We start from the raw sequence: 20,741 nt of genomic DNA on the forward strand, positions 1-20,741 counted from the left end.
AAAAGGTAAATTCCCAGAGGCTAGAAACTCATTTAGAGGCCACCAGTGCTTCAAATTCCACCATTCTTTCTGAAAGGGAGTATGTTTTATAGGCGTTCTGTTACCTAATGGCATTCATCCTGCAGGGTAAGAAAGCCCCTACACAATGAAAGCATACAGCTGCAAGACTGTTGCTGCCAAAAATTAGAGTGTCACACAGCTATCAGTGAAAAGCTGAGGTGAATTAGCAGCAATGAGTGAATAATTCTCTATCCAAATTTTTGAAACCCCAAATGTATTTTGGAGGGTTTGCATGCAAATTCCTAGGGATTTGGTAATAAACAAAATAGTCCAACAGAAAAACAAATGCAAAATGGGTGCCAATATGCACTTTTCATCAACAATAAAGGCTGGATCCCAATTTGCTTGCTAATTGACTTGAACCTTTATCCACAGCATGAAGCCAAATGAAGCCTCTACCTTTCCTAGACATTTGAGTTAAGATGCTGTTAATTTTAGATTTTATCATAGTTGAGATTTGAAATGGAAATGCTTATGTACGTAAGAAAACTGTTCTTAAGCTACATGCAGCCCACAGTAGGAAGATGTCTTCCTGGTTAAAACACTGCAATAGGATGGAAAAGATCTCTGACTGAATGGATTTTTGGATGGATCTCTGGTTGGATTTCTGAATATACTGCAGACTTTTTGGACAATCTCAGACTAATGTGTCTGACTCCAGATTTGGCCCACAGAGTTTCAGGTTTAGAATATATAGCTTTTGGGGCTCATCTGATTTCAATTGTGTTTTCTGGGAGACTTGCATTGCCAGGATGATGCATTTAAAGCCCAGATCCAGACGTGCAGGCACATGTGTTTTCCCAGAGACACTGCTCCTCCTCATTCTTTCAGGAGCATATCTTCAGCTGACATTTTATCAGGGCTCTGGAGGCCTCCCAAGGCTCCAGTGGTGGCAATCTGGCAGGAGGGAGCATGGTCAGCAGCTGGAGTATGGCTCCAGCTGGGCAGGCTCTGGTTTTGGGTGGTGAAAGCTGCTGCCACATGCACAGCCCAATTATTTTCCGCTGGTGGTTTTTTTGACAGTGGGATCTTGTGGTGTCGAAAAAACTCCTTGCGCTGCATATTAGCAGTGTGGGCAACACCTGGATGTGCAGCACATGCAGTGTGCCGTGCCACATACTGCATATGGACACTTGTCTGGATATACCTAAGTGCCTAAAGATTAGCAGAAGACAATGGTGAGCCTATCTGCTATAAAAAGCCCACAGATGAATCAACCCAAATGAAAAAGTACTACACTGGCAGTCCTAACTCCTATTTCTCAGGATTGAGAAAGAGGCAATGCATACAAAATCCTAATAAAACACCTCTATTCTCTCCTGGAACAGCGAAATAGTGGGACAAAAATATAATGCTTCTCTCCAACCTATCTGTCTCAAGTAGAAAAGTCAACAAATGGGCCAACATTATGAGTCTTATTCACATGAACATTCATCTCTTATAACTGTGAAATGTGACCAATCCATATCATCAAAACAGATCATAACTGCCTTCATCTGCTTGAAACATTGACCTGTGTGTATCAAATTTTTTGCTTAAAAGTGGGGAGTAATAGTTTGCTGAAAAACTAGGGAGGCAAGAGTTGGGAAGGGGGGAAAGACAAAGAAAAACAAGTACATATCTTTCATATATATCTCACACTCCTCCACAACCCATAGCAGACAAGCACCACAGAGTCTTTCATAAAATCAAAACACTCATCTAATTATTTTTCATGTTAATGTAGAACAAATAAGGCCAAGATACACTAAGGTATTTAGTCACCCTACTTCCATTCATTTTAAAGCCTTTGTGGCTTTGATCCTAAGAGACTTGTTCGAGGGACAGGACAAAAGAGGAAGTCTTCAGCAGAACAAGGAGTCACACCTCAGTCACCAAGTTCCAGAATAAATTGCTTTTAGGAAAAAGTATCTAGATCCTTTGCATCTCATTGCCATGGATGATAAGCTTAGTGATAAGCATCTGAGTTTATTCCTTCATTTCCCTTCAAAACTTGACCGCTGTTTTTTAAAAGCATCCCCCATACTCTACGCAGATCAACTACTAACTAAACTGAAAGGATGAAATTTCACTTCAAAGGAAAACATAAAAAGGCTTTTTCTAAAGCCAAGATATCAAAGCCTGCCCTCAGATGCAAAAAGTACATCTTGTCAGACGTTTCAAATTCAGAATTCTACTCCATTAAAAGATTGTCTTTCTGTGTTTAAATAATTTCTTCATAGGTACTGGTTAGATATATACTTGCAAGGAGAATATTATATGTATTACAATATATATTCTTTATGACTTGTGATTCTTGGCATGAATCACAAGCCAAGAGCCATCCAAAAAATGAAAGTTTAAAAAAAAAAAGAAGCTGTAAGCAGGATCTCACTCCATGCAAATGCATTGGGTACTAGCAAAAATAAACTGTAGAAGCAACTTTTATTTTTTCAGCATCATGGGTTCATTAACTTTGGATCAGGTCAAAGCAATGATCTGTATGATCACATGTGGCCAACTGTCTCCCAGTTCAAGGAGCCAGACCTGAGCTTCTGTCCCAATTTTTGTTTCAATATAGACCCCTCTTGATTAAGTGAGAATTGAGTATCATATGGAGGGGGAATGGCTGCAGATTATGAGTAGAAATTGGCATTCTCTTCCTGAAAGGCAGATCCCCACAGAAGAGGCAACGCATAGTCCTCAATACCCATGACTGAAACCTTGTTATATATTTCCATTACATGGGTAGCGTGCCTCTATCACTTCAATCTAAACAAAAGAGATAAACATTTAACATGATAGCAACCCAACTGCAAATTAAAACAGTAAACATTAGTTTGTATTTAAAAGGTTGTAGCTTTTTTCTCTTAAACCAACTCTCCCTGTCTGTGTTGAAGTCAGCTTGGCATTCTCTTAGCTCATCATGGTTCCTTTTAAGCCACAAAGACTTTTGTTCAGATCTTGAAGGTCACAGCTTCAAACGACTGAACTACAATTGCAGGAAAATATACAGAGACATTCATAGCCCAAACACTGAAAAGGGGAATAGAGGGGGAAGGAGTTATTTTTCAGCGTCTCTGTTTATCAGTAGCTACAATACTGTGGGTACTTCTCAGAAAGGAGCTATAGAAATGCAAAGAATGGCATGAATACTCAAACCCTCACTACTTCATAAGTAGTACATCATAAACCTCATTTTGCTGATGGGTAGGAAGACAACCCAAGATAAATCAAACAATGACAGCATAGGTAACAGAATAAATCAAGTTATGATAAAAGCTGTGTTTGAACTACTGGACCGGAAGTTTTAACTTCCTGTTTAACAAATGCAGTGTTCTCTACTTCATGTGCATTTAATTGGGGATACAACATTGAATCTTTTCCCACCAAAGGAAAAGAGGAGGCTTTAAAATGATATATATGAGACACAACAAGTTATTATGGAGGTCCCAGAAAGTGACAATTTACTATTTCTGACCATTTGTCTGTCAATAATGGGAAAAGATTTTTATTTCTGTCTAATGATGAGATTTTACTACTTTGGGCAATGCACAAGCTAGACCAGTACATGTCCCTATATCAGTCAGTAGCTTTATAGTCTTGACATCTTTTTTAATGGTTAGAACAGAACTGCCAAGAGACGCAACAAGTAAAGCAAAAGCCCTTATTTGTGGGGTCAATATTCAATAAATAACTGTCATGATAGCGCTGTCCAAGGTGCTGCAAGACATTTCAGTCCTCTATGGAAGAAGGGGGGAAAAAAATCAATACCAACATTTCTGTTACAGCTTTGCTAGATTTAACTATTGAAAGGCTTAATTACAAGCATATAAAAATTAGATGGCCACCAGCCATTTCTAAGGTTAAGAAAAAAGTATCTGAACTGTCTTTTCAAACCACTGTCTTGAAAAAATAGAATGATGATGACTCCATGCAGTTGTGCTGAGTTTTATGAAAATCTGGATTTGTCTCTCCATTCTTTATAGCCAAAAAAACTGTCTACTGGTGTCCCAGAAATTAGTCAGACATTTAACTTCATGTGCATGTCTGAACTGAGGCTACTTTACCAAGACAAGCACCAGAAAGGCCAAGAAGGAAAGCAAACTTGAGTCGTAAATCTCTCTTGTAAACAACTATCTCAGGACTTGCAAACAAGTATAGCAGGGGTTTTCAGCCTTTTTTAAATATGTGTACCCCTGGCGGTCCCCTTTTTAGTAAGTGTACCCCTGGGGGTGGGTGGCAAGCATCCAGATGGCCAAGCAGTGGAGGCGGGGTGGCGAGCGGCCAGATGAGAATGGGGGGCATGGTGAGTGGTGGCAGTGCAGTGTCTGTACAGCCCTGCTCTCACACTGCCCTGGCCCTGCTCCTGTGAGAAAGTGGCATGAGGTGGTGGCACTCCATCCCCACCTACCCCGGGGTATCCCCTGGGACTTTTCCAAGTACCTCCAGGTATACACATACCCTACCCCCAGTTGACAATGCCTGAAACAGAACATCAGTCACACTGGAGCAAGCCAGTGATCAATGGAGTGGAAATCCAGAAGTGAAACTGTTAAATCATGTAGTGGACATGCTAAGTAGTTCTCGGCCAGACAAAGAAATTCCTCTTTAGTGACAGTGGGGGCATCTACACGTGCACATTTACTGTGCAGTAACTGAAATTACTGCACAGTATGGCTGCACGTCTACACATGTACACCTGTACTGCACAGTATATATAGTGACTTATGTCAACTTGAGCATAAATTTGATATGTGCGTCATGTAGGTATCAAATTTACACCTGATTAGTTACTACACAGTAATGCACGTGTAGATGCCTTACTGCACAGTAAAACTCTGTGTGTAGACTGACTTGGGACTAAAATTAGTCCCAAGTCAGTGCACACACAGAGTGTTACTGCACTTTAATGCCTGCACTTTAATACTTTAATTATTGCACTTTAATACCTGCTGAAACCCACTCACTGCACAGTAAATTTAAGCCAGAGTAAATGCATGTATAGACATGCCCAGTGAAAAAGTTCTGTATTACAGGCAGAGCAGTCAGTTCAGCAGTTCTGAACTGCCCTTTCTTTAGCACAATCACTAACTTTGCCACATATTCTTATGGTGTCTTGCTGTTTTCTGTGGGAGAAAAGTGACATCCTGATTACTTTCCTCCCATGTCAAATCCACTTTAACTTTTCATAAGGTAAGTGGAGTTCAAGTCCTTTCTGCCTCCCCACGTTTTTTACATCTGCGTATCACTACAAAACAATGGAATAGCTGGATTAGCTGGAGCAGAGGTAACCAGGACAACCTCAAGGGACTTACAATGGGGCAACAAGCTTCAGTGGAAACAACATCCCCACCAGACCAGGTACCTGAAGGGAGCTAAGTGGCAGTGGCAACCAGTGGATGGGCTCTCCCTTTTAGCAGGGCTACCATTTTTGATTGTTTTTTAAACATCCTTTTCCCCATTGCAACTCTGCTTCCACCACTTCCTTAACTGTCCTATTGCTACATCCTATATCTACTCTTCAAAGATCATCTCAGTCCTCTCATCTTTCTTATCCATCATCCTCATCCCATTCACTTGTGCTCTTTCTCCACTCTCAGAATATTCCATGAGTTCCCAAAATATGCTTATCTTCACCACCTTGATTCTTTTGAGGGTAGATAGTCTTTTGCAGACTTATCATCACTGGGCACTCCTGCTGTAATAAAAATTATTTTTAAATAAAATTAAATACCTGCAATGAAAGCAAGAATGACTAAGTGATAAATACCTTAGATCTCTCAAATCCCAATTAATTAGCATCCTACTGAGAGCTAAAGAAAAAACCTTTAAGGCAGCACTGAGTTCTGAAATTTGGGTGGGGGGGAGGTTGTTGGGTTTGTTTTTTTTTTTTAACAGCTGGGGAGCTGGAGAGAGGAAAGGATGCTTTGGAGTTTCTGGCTTCAAGGCTTAAATGTGCTTTAATTATTAGGAATGAGTAACTTCAGAAAACATCTCACAGATTTACTTACCACATTAAAAAAGTCAGAAACAAATCTTATTCTCATTTTGCATCAGTTTTGTAAGAAAGTCCTGGAGCATTAACTGTATTCCAACTTTGTTAGACTCAAATTTGTTTTCTTTTAGGGTTTTTTCCCCATCACATAGTTCAAGCTGTCCTTTTTAAGAGAAAGGGATCTGAAGTAACCACAAATACAACAGTGAAAAAGGCTAGAAGCATACTGGGTATTACAGAAGTTAATGCACACAATATTGCTTATCCCTTTTTGCACCTGATGGAAACCATTAGTCAATTCATGCAACCCTCCTCAGATAGGAAGATGGGCTGCCTGCAAGGACACAGGTATAGAGAAATCATGTCTCTGGTGCTAAAGGTGGCACATGACTATTACAATGAATACAAGCAAGCTGTGGAACACAAATAAGAAGACACTTTCTTCTGACATTTACCAATGAACAGAAAAGTGCAGCTATAAAGAGGCAAAGGATGTAAGATTTTAAGGGATCCAAATCCTTCAGAAGCATCAACAGTTCTGAAGGGTCCATTGTATTAGTCAAGCCATTAACACTCGTTTGGAGGAGGTCACACAGATATCTGTGGATTCAGGATTGATTAGTTAGGTGCAGCAGTGTCATTGCATCCCTACTTCTGCTGCCACTGCTGCTATTGCCAGCTGATCCAGGTTCAGAGGAAACTCCAGAGCTACTCCTATCCCACTCTAGCTGCAGGCTGCAGTGAGTAGCTATACAGGTACTGGACTCAGCAGGGACAGGTGACAGGAGGTACATTACCTCTTTCTGCACCTGCTTTCTGCCATTCCCCCACCATAACTCTCACTGGTTGGGAGCACATGCTGGAAGGAAGAACCCACCCCCTGCTACCACCTCTGTCCTGGGCTGAACAGGGAACCAGGCTGACCTAGTGACCATGCAGCAGTGTACAGGCTCCTTCCAACACCTGCTCCCAGCCGGTGAGGAGCCAGCTGGGGGTGGGACCTGGAAGGAGGATTTGAGTGCTGTCCCTGGGTGAGCTCAGCACCTCACACAGCTAATCCCTGCAGCCCCTATCTGGAGAAAGGCAGGAGCAGCTCTGGGACTAGCCCCATGTTTGAGTCAGGCAAGGACTGAAGGAGGGGGTGGGAGGTGGACCCCACTTCATGTGCATGCTCTCTGCCTGGCTCCCTTAGTGTTCCCCACCAGCCTGGAGACTCCAGCCACAACTCACCCCTGTGTCCTTCCATGGTCTGAGGGGCAGTGTCCCACACCTCTCTTTAGGAAACCCTGTACCCATCCATGCACACAGGTTTCCTGTCAGGCAATTTCAGAGAGTGTACGTCCATCCAATTTGGCCTTTTCACCACCATTCAATGCATTCTGGATGAATACATTTTTTAAATCCACCTTTCCCTTAGTGCCATCCAGCCTCCCCAGAGCAAAGAGCTCTGCGTGGAAGAGTCTAGTTCCTCTCTCTGGTCATCACCATCTGGTTGCCCTCCCTTCTCAAAAGGGAGGTCATTTTCCCAGCCTTCAGTTTAGCTTTCTGGTTAATAATCCATCAGCCAACTAAAATAAAACAGGCAAATCTGTCATCTCCAGACCCAGTAAGAATTTCTCCCAAGCATAAATAGATTGATCCTCAGACTAAGCCATTTTTCCTTCCAATTTTTTTTCTAGAAACCTATGAAAACTTAACAGAAGTTTGCCATCTGCTAAATGAAGATTATGCTTCCTCTTTCACAGTTTTTGCCTGTCACTCTATTTGGGCTGTCAACTTCAAGACAGAAGTGACTTATATTTGTCTAACCAATGAAGTAAGTCCCCAATATCTATTGAAGTCTCCAGTTGCTGCAGTGATACCATACTGCTATTAAAAGAAGCCATGGAAATTAACTGGCATACAAGTGCTAATATACACACACACACGTGTGTGCACATACCCAAAACCCTATGCTTAAATCAGTAGCAGGAACGATGCTGCACACATCTGGATGGAGGCTTGAAAGCAGAATCCATGACATGTTTTTAGTGAGATGTAGAAATGTATAAAGGGCCCTTTTCAATGGCATGCTTAATCTTTCAGATATCCCAATTCATTAGTCTTGCCTGGGTATGCATTATTCTTTGACAGCAGCAGCTTCCCCACAGTGAACACTTCCCACTCTTTTTTCATTTCTGGCTGTCACCCTGTTATGCTACAGCTAAGAGAGACATTTTAATGGTTTATACAGTCAGTGCCTTTTTTATAACCAATTCATGAAGTCAGAAGCATCCCTTTCTTTAGCATAGTCCTAGGACTCTGCTTATTTGGCATGGTGTTTTTATCTTCCGAAAGGGGTGCAGGGGTAGGGGAGCAGCCACAGGGCATTCAGCTAAGTGCATTCTATTGTAATAATGAAAAAAGCAATCACAAAGAGAGCCAGCAATTGAATCCAGGATAACTAACGTGTCAGTATATCAAAGCACAGGTAGAATGAATCACATAAACTTATCTCCTTGAAACAAATACGGACCTTAAGAATGGAACAGATACCCATTTTACTCAATCCAAGCTTCTTAGCAAGAAACCTGGAGAGGAAGGGGAAAAAAAAAAAAAAGGACCAGGATTATTAAATTGAGAAAGTGGAAGGAATTTGTGTACTCAGTTATGTTTATTGGTCACAATCTCCTCTTGTAGAATTACTGTAACTACTAACAATGAATGCCATTGTTTCACAAAGGTTACATCATTTGCTCATTTTCATTTTTCCGTGCTTTGTCAGTGTCTTGAATAAATTTTATTTTAAAAGTTTAAATAAACCAAGTAGTGATTATTTCTCAGATTGCCCATATTTCTGAACTACCTTCTAATGCTTGTGGATAAGCTTAACTTCTAGATAAACTAAGAGAGTTTTCATGATGAACGTTTGCTCTGTTTTATGAAGCTGAAATCATCCCTAAAATGCACTTTTCTCTCTTCTACTTGAAGGGGAGGAGCCATGCAAGGATCTCACTAACCTTCAAAATATTCATTTTTTTCTATATTTCCATAAATATTTGTATTGTGAATCTCTTTTCAAAATCAGAGAGAGCTTATCTTAGTAGAAACCTTTAAAATCATTTTTGGACTCCTATGTTACAGGCATATCAAAGCATTGCTAGCTTTCCTTTGGGCCTTCATTTTATTTTTAAATCAACAACTCATGTAGCACATTGAAACCAAAACAACTGCCCATAAGCTTCTTAAAACCTATGAATAGTACAATTTAAGATGTACCTATATGAACTCAAAGGTTTTAATCCTCATTTTGCACTTGATTTTACCTATTAAATCCATTATTATGGTACCTGAGGGTCATTACACCCTCATAAATTTTGCGTTATATTCTGAAACAAGTTAATGACTAAGCCTCTCTACTTACCTCCCAAACCTTGAGAGCAATAATGTGTTTCCCTAGCAACAGAAAGAAGATACCATACACTTTACCAGTTTGGCCTGTTACCTTATAGATCATAGGAATCTCACGGTCAGTTTGTGAAGCAGCAACATGTAGAACAACGGTCTTCAACCTTGTTAAGCTCAAGGCACCCTTCATTAATCTCCAGGCTGCCCTCAGAAAATGCCACCTCTTAGTTTTCAATCATTATCTGAGTACTGAAAAATACTAGAACAATTCTTCTGTTGCAAAGTACTCAGACCACAATAGGGCAGAGGGTTTTTTTTGATACGATGGATTCCTATTTGAAATCTCAGGGTTTGCACACCTAACAGTGCTAACATTGTATGGCACCCCATGAAACCCTTGCAAGGATCCCAAGGTACTTCAAGGTAATACAGCAGCCTGACTGAGAATCAGTGATGTAGAAGAAATATGTCAGGCGCAGCATCAGCTAGCAAATCAGGCTTAATCTTGTGTTGGTAGTGGTAAGTAAATGACAATATGCTTGTGCACTGCACATTTCCTGAAGGAAAATCCTGAAGCTTAGTACCAGAGTGGAACCCCACACTTCCCGTTTGTGTCAAAGGGCCTACATTGCTGACAGTGAGGATCATCCTGAGCTCAATCAATCAATGCCTCTAAAGCATAGTATTAATTTCCCTCCCCAATGTTTCTACAAAGTCCAAAGCAACCATGTAATGCAGCATAATATGCTATACAAATTTCTAGATGGCACATCATTTATCATAATACAACAGCCATCATTCAGGTATTCTACTCACTCACATTAACCCTGCTGTACTGGAAAGTACATGCATCCTCAGCCTTGCTCCCAGAGGTCCTGCTGGATAACAAACAATAAAGTCCCATGAATTGCAATGTATTCTGGTGTGAACACTTATTAGTTATGTTTATGTAGAGACACTGTGAAAGTGTTCCTATTTGTTTTTAAAAGATAGCTTTGACAAGACATGTGACCAAACTTTAGTATTGCATGGTACTGAAGTTGATTTTATGAGGCCAATTTCACTCCTAAGGGTAAAAGTGCAAGTTCTACAGAAGAAAGGTAAATAGGAAATTTTTAATCCAACATTTTGGAAACAGTTACTTCCTAGAATAAGAACTCCTTTAGGAATTATGTTTTTCCTGGAACTTTTAAAGAAATAAAACAAAGCCAGGAACAATGGGATGATTAGCATTAGCCAATGGGCTTTGACTGAAGCAACAGACCAGTTTACCTAAGATGTGCAGGGATTGGAGCAACACAGGCCCCACTAGGCACAGCTATAGACACAGTGGCAGTTTAGCTACCTAAACCCCATGTTTGGGTAACTGATTAATACTTGATTGAGCTCCATGCGCTAATTATAACTCTGCAATATCACTTGATAACACGTTGTCTAAAATTCTCAAAGAAAGTGCTTTAAGCAAGCACACAAAGTAGGTGTGGACCACATCCCTCTCACCTAACAGACTGCAGTCCTTGAAACCCAAGGTGATTTCATCTTATCTAACCATAAAGAGACTTAGATTCATAGATGTTAGGGTTGGAAGGGACCTGAACAGATCATCGAGTCCGACCCCCTGCATAGGCAGGAAAGAGTGCTGGGTTTAGATGACCCCAGCTAGATGCCTATCTAACCTCCTTTTGAAGACTCCCAGGGTAGGGGAGAGCACCACCTCCCTTGGGAGCCCATTCCAGACCTTGGCCACTCTAACTGTGAAGAAGTTCTTCCTAATGTCCAATCTAAATCTGCTCTCTGCTAGCTTGTGGCCATTGTTTCTTGTAACCCCTGGGGGCGCCTTGGTGAGTAAAGCCTCACCAATTCCCTTTTGTGCCCCCATGATGAACTTATAGGCAGCTACAAGGTCGCCTCTCAACCTTCTCTTGTAGAGGCTAAAGAGGTCCAGGTGCCCTAGTCTCTCCTCACAGGGCTTGGCCTGCAAGCCCTTAACCATACGGGTGGCCCTTCTCTGGACCCTCTCGAGGTTATCCACATCCCTCTTGAAGTGCGGCACCCAAAATTGCACGCAGTACTCCAACTGTGGTCTGACCAGCACCCAATAGAGGGGAAGTATCACCTCCTTGGTTCTGTTTTTCATGCATCTGCTGATGCATGCTAAAGTGCCATTAGCTTTTCTGATGACTTCGTCACACTGCCGACTCATGTTCATCTTGGAGTCCACTAGGACTCCAAGATCCCTTTCCACTTCCGTGCCACCAAGCAGGTCATTTCCTAGGCAGTAGGTATGCTGGATATTTTTCCTCCCTAGGTGCAGCACTTTGCAATTCTCCTTGTTGAACTGCATTCTGTTGTTTTCTGCCCACATGTCCAACCTGTCCAGGTCTGCTTGTAGTTGTTCTCTGCCCTCCGATGTGTCCACTTCTCCCCACAGTTTTGTGTCATCCACAAACTTGGACAGAGTACACTTCACTCCCTCATCCAAGTCGCTGATGAAGACATTGAAGAGTATCGGTCCAAGGACCAAGCCCTGTGGGACCCCACTGCCCACACCCTTCCAGGTCGATACCGACCCATCCACTACGACTCTCTGGATGCGACCCTCTAGCCAATTCGCCACCCACCGGACCATGCAGTCATCCAAGTCACAGCCTCTTAACTTGTTCACCAGTATGGTGTGGGATACCATGTCGAAGGCCTTCCTGAAGTCTAAGTAAACGACATCAACCCCTGCTCCTGCGTCCAGGTATTTTGTAACCTGGTCATAAAAAGAGACTAGATTAGTCAGGCATGATCTACCTGCTACGAACCCATGCTGGTTTCCCCTCAGCATAATTTTTTTCTGCCGGGCTCTCGCAAATGTGAGCCTTGATAATTTTTTCAAAGACTTTGCCAAGGATGGAGGTGAGACTGACTGGCCAATAGTTGCCTGGGTCCTCCTTCCTCCCCTTCTTGAAAATGGGGACCACATTGGCCCTTTTCCAGTCCTCTGGGACCTGGCCCGTGCGCCACGAGTGTTCAAATATTCCTGCCAGTGGCTCTGCAATGATGTCAGCCAGTGCCTTCAGTACCCTCGGATGGAGCTCATCCGGGCCTGCCGACTTAAAGGCATGCAGTTCCTCCAAGTGCCTCTGCACCATCTCAGGGTCTACGCATGGAAGTCTGGCGCCCTGCTGCTGCCTCTCTACAATCCCAGTGAGAGCCTTGTCTTGCCCCTCGTTTAGGAACACCGAGGCAAAAACTCATTGAGGAGTTCAGCCTTGTCCCCCCTGTCCGTCACCAATTGCTTATGCCCATTTAGTAGAGGTCCTATTCTACCCTGGGCCTTCCTTTTACTCCCTATATATCTAAAAAACAATTTTTTGTTATCCTTAACTTGGGATACCATCCTCAGCTCCATGGTAGCTTTGGCCTGTCTAACTGCCTCCCTACAAGCACGAGCAGAGGAGGTATACTCCTCTTTAGTAATCTTTCCCCGTTTCCACTTTTTATATGCCCCCCTTTTTGCCCATAGGCTGCTCTGGATTTCTCTGCTCAGCCAAGGAAGACTCTTGGCCCCTTTCCCCCTTTTTCCCCGCATCGGGATTGTCTCCCTCTGTGCCCAAAGGATCATTTCCTTAAGGCACAGCCACCCTTCCTGGGCTCCCATCTCCTCAAAACTCTTACTCTGCAGTGCGTCCTTGACTAAATGCCTGAGTTCATTGAAATCAGCTTTCCTAACGTCTAGCACTTTCACCCTACTAGTTACCTTACCCACTCGACGTCTTATGATGAATTCTATTATTTGGTGATCACTGTCCCCCAGGTGACCACCGATCTGTAGGTCCCCTACCATGTCATCCCCCGTTGCCAATACCAGGTCCAGTACGGCATTCCCCCTAGTAGGACTATGTACCTCCTGTGTCAGATGGAGGTCCTGTACACAGGATAGGAACCTGCGTAAATGGTGGGACTTTGCCGTCTGCGTGTCCCAGCAGATGTCTGGGTAGTTTAGGTCCCCCATGACTACCACCTCCCTAGTTTTTATGGTCTCCGAGAGCTGCCTCAGGAGCCCCGAATCTAGTTCTTCCCCTTGGTGTGGGGGTCTGTAGCAGACCCCTACCACCAAATCCCTTTCTCCTTGACCTCCATGTAACCTAACCCACAATCCTTCTACTTTCTCCTCCTCCGATTCCGTTTTGATAAGGGTCGATGTATATCGCTCATTGACATAGAGTGCAACCCCTCCCCCTCTCTTCCCTACTCTATCCTTTCTGTACAGCTTATAACCCTCAATGTGTACCGCCCAGTTGTGGGAAGAATCCCACCAGGTTTCTGTTAGCCCTACTAAGTCGTAGGTGTTTTCTGCAAGCAGGAGTGCTAGTTCACCCTGCTTGCTCCCCATGCTCCTAGCATTAGTGTATAGGCACTTGAGCCCTGTGACTGGCGTCTTTGTTGCCCCCTGGCTCCGATTCCCAAAGGGCCCCTTATTGTTTACCTGCTTATTGCTTACCTGTGGTGTACTGCTGGCCGCCCCATGGATTGCAGGTTCCCAATGTTCTCCTTCTTCAGGCTGGACTGTCCTTGTGGGTGCCACATGATTTGGTGGTCCTCAGCTTCCCCCGCTCTCATCTTCCCCTCCCCCCGACAAGCCTAGTTTAAAGCCCGCCAGAGGAGATCCACCAACCTAGAAGAGAACACACGCTTACCTTTGAGGGACAGGTGAAGCCCATCCCAACTGAGCATGTCTCTCGTCGTGATGTGTGGGTCATTGTCAAGGAAGCCAAAGCCTGCCTCAAGACGCCATTGCTGAAGCCGCCAGTTGGTCTCTCTAATGCAGTTCTTGTGTCGTCTTCCACGTCCACTCACTGGTAGGACAGAAGAGACTTACATCCCTTTCCCTTTCTTCAAGAAGAGTACTGTGGTTTTCCCTTGTTCTCTCTACATTAAGGGTTCCCACCCAAAACCTGAAGCCACTCCTACAAAAGTCTGCAGGCTTCCCTGTCATCTTTCTGAAGTAGTCACATCCATCTTTCACTCTGTTTTGCTATTACCATATTTACTTGATCTAAGACAAGGTTTCTTTCCTCCTGTTCGAGATACTTAGATTCGAGTACCAGCAAGGTCTGGGCAGCATCTATGGCTCTGACTGCAAGCACAAGCCCAGGGTAGGAGCTGGAGCCACAGCTATTGCCCCGCTCCAACTCTTGCTACCTATCTCCCCAGCCTTTGCTCCCTGCTCCTTTGCTCCCTGCCTCATTTACATTTCCTTTGTAGCTTTGGCTCTTGCTGGCACCTTGCATTTCTTCTTCCTACCATGAGGATTTCCAGTCAAGAACTGACAAAAGCCTAAAGCAACTCCTATTGACATCTGTGCAGTAGGGGCTGGGTCAAAAAAGGGCTCATTTGAACGTAGCATTGCTCATCTACTCTCATGTTGCCGCAGCTCAGAATCTTCTTCCACTTGTGTTTTGGCATAATGCACTAGTCTAGACAAATGGCCACTTTCTCATGTATACTTTGAGTTATTGATGGTAGATAAATACTTGTCTTATAGTGATGACCCTTCTGGGCACATACAAAGCAACTAGACACTGGTGAACAAAAGTTGCAGGCTCATTACTGGATATCTTAAACCAACAAATGTCAATCGTCTACAATTACTCACTGGATTAACCCCACCAACCATCAGGATTGCCAAATACAATGCACCCAGCAGACTGGAAACAAGAGGCACCTACTACATGGTCACACTGAGGCTTAAAACAGACTAAAATCATGGAAGAGTTTTCTTTTTATAATGCAGGCACTGGATGAAACAGTGACAGCCACAAGTGAAAATGTGGCAATCAGTCATGACAAGAGATGACCCAGGAGGGAGTTAGGATGAAAATCAAAACAGCTGAACATTTCTCTGTAGGTGCACAGCTTGATTGGCCAACATGGAGAAGCTTGAACTGCCTCTGAACAGGGCTCAGTAAGACTAAAACTAAGATGCAGCTGTGGATAGTCCAAAGACACAAACACATGTGAATATGAAGGAAACTTGAAGACAAAAAAACACCTGCTGGTCTGTCCACATATGGGGGAACCATGCACCAACAAGGGCCTTGTTAAGTCTACAGGTGGAACAATAATATGTGCCTGGTTTGTGGACTCAAATTGGAACATGGGGACAGGACAGAAGAAGAAGAAAGAAGAAGAATGGTATAACACTCACAGCCAGTACTCCTAGATTCTTTGAAACAAACATAGGGTGACCATATGTCCCAGATTAGCTGGGATGGTTCTGGATTTTATAGGCTGTCTCAGCGTCCTGGCTGTTGGAAAAAAAATTAAGCAAAAGTCCCAGATTGTTAGCAACCTGGGAGCTGCAGGATCAAGGCTGTGTGTGTGCATGTGCTGCACTGTCCTAGCCAGTCCTGCTCCTGGAGCCATGGGCTGGAGAGAAAGAGAGAGAGAGAGAGAGAGAGAGAGAGAGAGAGAGAGCTTATGTATGTGTGTGTGGCAGTGGGCAGGGCTGCAGCAGCTGTAAGAACATGGTGGGGAGCATGGTGTCTTTGTCCCCGGATATTGTCACAATATTTTCTTGTTCCCAGGCCTATAACATTGCTTTGCTACCTTTAGCTTCTTGGGTCCTTCAGGAGTCCTTCTGCCCTGCTGCAGAGAACCCCTTTGCTCAGGCTCTCAGGGCTAGACTTGACCAGCTCATGCACTGAGCTTATCTAGCCCCAGCCTGGCCCTCTTCCCATCAAGTGAGCCTCCAATCAACCTCCACGCCACCTGGTGAGTGCCTTAAAATGGTAGGCACACCACAGTGCCCTGCTATGCCTTCATGTCCCTTGCTAGTTGAAAATACCATTGGACTTTGGCCTTCCTAATTTCATTCCTGAATGCCTGAGTTGTTATATTCCTCCCTAGTCTTTTGTCCATGTAATCCACTGCTTGTATCCCCAACCAGAGGAGGCATTACCAGTATTTAAACAGGAATCCCCAAATTGCTATAGGGCAACATACAGTTAGTTCAGTAGCTAAATCTTCCAAAGTTAGCATTAAATTAACACCAAAATGGCATTAACAAACAGCATAAAGTAGACTTGGGGGGTTTTTTTGAGTGCGGAAACCTGTTATCCCATCACATCAAAGCAATGAAACAAACCATGGGAGTTCTCTGTTGTGTTAATTACAGATCTCTGTCTGCATTATCCTTTCAATAATAACCTTTTGATTCTCTTACTCCACTGTGAATTTCCCAACATTTTTGTCCCTATTTTAATTGCTGAAGCAATAGAGAAATTAGTGCCCAAAACTATTTTCTGCCCCCAAAACTGCAAATTCAAGTACACCACATTTTATAGAATATGGGCATCTTAACATGTGCACTGGGGGTGGGGCAGAGGGGTGTCACAACCCAATTAAGTAGTGCCCATGTCACAAACAAGTAAAACCATTCAAAACAGTTTTTTTTCTGCACTAGGTTAACTAAGGGTTAACAATAATGATAGTAACTGCTTTTTGCTGCGCATGTCAAAAAAAACAACTTATTGCTGCACCACTAACAGAGATAAAACTTAGCCTTCTGTGCTGTACATAAATCATTATAACTGGTCAGAGAAAATAGGGAGTAACCCTGTGAGATGATACCCTAGCAAAGACTGCTAGATAATTGGTGATTCTAATTAAATTTATGACGTGACAAAAAACAATTGGCTAGTACACAAACAAAACCTGTCTTCACTTCCGTGAAGAATGAGAGACCTCCACACACACCTGAAAAAACCTCTGAACGTATGCGTAAAAATAACTGATAAATTGATCGCTTGCCAGTCTCCCCCGTCTCAACCTTATCAGACATAAATCAACAACCTGCCGGCCTGATTTTTTCTCCGTTTATCTACCCAACCAAAAAACTCTTATACAGACCGACCTATGACCTACGAACCTTAAGCTATAACTAACCAAATATCTCTGACCTCCGCTATTCACCACCTTGACGGCGTAAATAAATAATCTTGCTTTACAACCAATAAGAATCCGCCTAATTAATTCCACTCCAAGCATCACAAATACCCACCTGACCGCCTTCTAAGGCCCCGGACCCTTAACTGTCCGGGTGGGAGTCAGGGAAAGCTGCTGGCCGGCTGCCCTGGGTCCCGACAAGGGGGTGCACTTTAAAGTGGCTCTAATAGCCACTCTAATTAAAGCGCCTTCAGCATATTATGCATTCAGCATCCCACACTTCAAAATGGCAGCTGGGGCACTTTAACTAAAGCTCAGTTGATGAGCTTTAGTTAAAGCACCCCTGCCACCATTTTGAAGTACAGGAACATGCGTTTAAACTCTCTCTGTAGGTGCACAGAAAAACTAAATTAGAGTTAAACCTTTGTTACATAATTCTCAAAATCAGATATTTTGGTGTTATTTTGAAACATCATGTTTCGTAACTTATGTCAACTTCTTTAAATTAGAAAGCAAAATTCTATAATGATGTATTGTGTCTAACCCAAAATGCATCTGCCCAATTTTTGATCTGCAAGGTGACCAAAAAACCTATTAATTGCATATCTCTGCTTTTCAGTTCCATTGGTGTGTCCTTTAATAATGATTGCCTTCCAGTCAATGATGGCTACATACCAACAGCTGTTCAAGTTAATTCTATGATCAATCTATTTGTGTAGGTTTGTCAACTGCTGCAAAATTCTTCAGATGGAAAGCACTAAAAATACAAGATTAGAACCACTGGGTGTAAGGCACATCTGATGGTTTACGATATAAATGGGATAGCCTTTCAACCTCAACTCCTTGAAAAAAAACCATATATATAGTTAAACGCTAGAGAAATAACTGGTGAAATTCACAGGTTAACTACTTCCACTTGAGAGCTTTATCTACTGTAATGCAGCCAATTAAAACTTGAACTCTGAATTACCTGAAAACAGATACAAACTATGACCTAAAACAACTGATATTATATTCTTTCTTTTATAACTTCCAATTACAAACATCACCTAAATATAGGTATGTTTTCAAACTTAATGGCCTGAAATATGCACATGCGTACGCTAACAAGTACTTGACTATAATTCTGTTTAAACAACTCGATGAAAATAAATTAACCTTGAGTACTATTTATTGACAGTTGAGCTACCGCATGGACTGCATTAGTTCAGGCTTAGTACACACATCCTCTATGATGTCTTCTTTTATTACCTTATTCTTATGTTTTCTCCCTTTCAGGTGGTATGGACAGGGTGCTTCACTGGAGACTTGCGTCTTCCCTTATGTCTTTCTCCCTCCTCAACTGCCCATGGAACAGCTGAAGTAGTCCCCAGATGAACTGAAAGGGGCTCTCCAGGCTTCCCACTGTCCTCCTGAGAGTACCAGCCTCAAGGCATTCATCACTTTAGGGATACTTACCAATACTATCACTGAACCAAAGCAACTCACTCTAAACAGTAGAAACATTTAAAGCAGGGGTAGCCAATAGGGGTACGCAAAATGGGCCATATTTGATTCAGATTCAGCCCAAATTGGGGACAGTGACTCAATTCGTTGATTCAGATCACTGTTCCCAATTTGATTTGGCCAAATCTGAATCTGAAGATTCGATGCTCCTGGTACCTTGAGGTATATAGAAAAAACATTTAAAGCTATGTCTATGGCCGAATCACTGAATCTTTCCAAATCTCTCTGAATCGATTCAGAGGGATTAAAGGATCTCCTGATTTGATTTGGATTCAGAGATTTGGCGACCAAATTGGGCTGAATCGAATCAGGGACCGAAGCTTCGCACAGCCCTAGTAGCCAACCTGGGGGACATGTGCCACAAGTGGAATGGGAATCCTTTGTGTGTTACATAGCAGATTGGGGAGAGAGCAGGGAGCAGAAAGCAAAACAGCAGATCAGGAATGGGAAAGGGATCCAAGTGACACTCAGAAAGGGCACAGGTCCTAATCTGTGGCACACCTGTCATGAAGTTTGGCTCTCTATAATTTAAAACGGCTGTTCTTTAGTGCTTCCAGTAGCCTAACTAGGGTGGGGCAACTGGGGCAGCTGCCTTGGGCACAATTTGAAAGGGGCACAGAAAAAAAATTGCTCCCACTGCAGCTGTGTGATCATGCTGGATTGCCCCTGGGCGTTGCAGCTGCCTTAGGCACCCTGCTGTGTTGTTATTCCTCTGGGTGCTGCCCAGCTCAGCAAACAACAGAAGCAATGCAAATGTCAACTAGAGGGCAATTGGCATTTCTATGAAGTGGTGATAAAAACTGCTGTTAAAATAAAGGCCAGCAACAACAAAAATGCCCAAGTGGACAAGGTTTTATGTATTGTAAAAAATAGGCAAGGGATATGTGAGGCTTTTTACAAACATAAGTCTAGAATAGGAAAGGTTGCTTTTTTAAATTTTAGTTGTAAAATTATGGTGATGGCAAGCAAGTCATCCCAGATCAACATTATCCACATTTTCTATACCATGCTACTTCCAGACACTAATTTGCATGATTAAAAAAAAAATCAAATTCTTGTTATTTCAGTTGGACTTCTTTGTGCATCAACAAAATCAGCTGAAACCAATCCAGTTAGGGGAACTAGTCAATTAGTTTTAAACTGAAATGTAATAAAAGCAGTTTGCCTTCTTTTCTGAAAGACCTAGACCTCAACTCACAATCTCTCCAGTTTTTAACTTCTGTACACAGACACTGGATTTTGTTTTCATATGGTAAACATACTGTTTATCTTTCATTCTTCTTGGTCTCAACATGCTGTGAATGACAACAAAGCTAAGTTTGTCATTCTGGAACTCCCAAGTGTACATCAAAACCTATCTCCTTACCTCTTTTATTTGCCTACACATTTTCAATAGCTCAAGTCTGGTCTATAATTTCCTTTGTGCTCCCTCCAATCCCTGAAGGCCAATTATGTCCTTTCATGGACAAAGAAAAAAATCTTGAGGGCTAATTAAAATACTCTATTTAGAAAAAAAAAATACAGATACAGCTATAAATAGATATGTATGCTCGAGATCCTTTAATTAGCACTGTTTTCTTCAGAGAAGCAGTGAGTGTTTTTGTTTCTACGAACAGAAATCGAAATGCGGCTCTTGTGCTTTAAATGAGAGAACTGTTGAACCTGTGCGGTACCTTAGAAGTAGATGTTATAGAAATATCATACAGTAGATGTCTTTGCTGTGTATGCTGCTTCTTACTGTGCTTCTAAAATGATTATCCAGGTGAACAACAATACACTCTGCTGATACTTGGACTCTGTAGGTTGGAGGTTCAGTGCTGTATTTCTATTATGTGTCCCTCATTATTGGTCTTAGCTATGTAAAAAGTTTGTAGAG

This window comes from Alligator mississippiensis, chromosome 1 (genome assembly GCF_030867095.1).
Source record: "Alligator mississippiensis isolate rAllMis1 chromosome 1, rAllMis1, whole genome shotgun sequence".
NCBI classification, from domain to species: Eukaryota; Metazoa; Chordata; order Crocodylia; family Alligatoridae; genus Alligator; species Alligator mississippiensis.